General features: G+C 46.2%; 1 protein-coding gene and 1 long non-coding RNA gene across 11 annotated transcripts in view; both read left to right on the plus strand.

The window, feature by feature from the left end:
- Nucleotides 1-225, plus strand: part of ABI1 (abl interactor 1) — a 139,611-nt gene that overhangs the window by 125,420 nt on the left and 13,966 nt on the right. The gene's annotated exons all lie outside the window — the stretch shown is intronic.
- LOC109291310 overlaps nt 152-225 on the plus strand; it is a 7,937-nt gene continuing 7,863 nt past the window's right edge. The window contains exon 1 of the long non-coding RNA XR_002095808.1: nt 152-203. This is a non-coding gene — a long non-coding RNA (uncharacterized LOC109291310). The remainder of the gene's footprint in view (nt 204-225) is intronic.

A 225-nucleotide genomic window follows, 5' to 3' on the forward strand; every position in this document is an offset into this window, starting at 1 on the left:
GGGTTGGGACTGGCCATCAATGTTTACAAATGGGTCCTGATATAAAAAAGGTTGAGAACCACTGGCTTAAAGGACTCTCACAGTAGTGATTCAGTAGGAGTCCAGCCACTTACAGGATGCAGAGAGAGCACCCATAAGAACAGTGGAGAACCTAACCATTCCACAGGGTCTTGCCCGAAGCTAAAGTGTTTGAGCCTGTGTAGGTACACGCCTATGTAGAATAAA

This window comes from Gavialis gangeticus, unplaced genomic scaffold (assembly GCF_001723915.1).
Source record: "Gavialis gangeticus isolate Ggan-Ray unplaced genomic scaffold, GavGan_comp1, whole genome shotgun sequence".
Classification (NCBI taxonomy): Eukaryota; Metazoa; Chordata; order Crocodylia; family Gavialidae; genus Gavialis; species Gavialis gangeticus.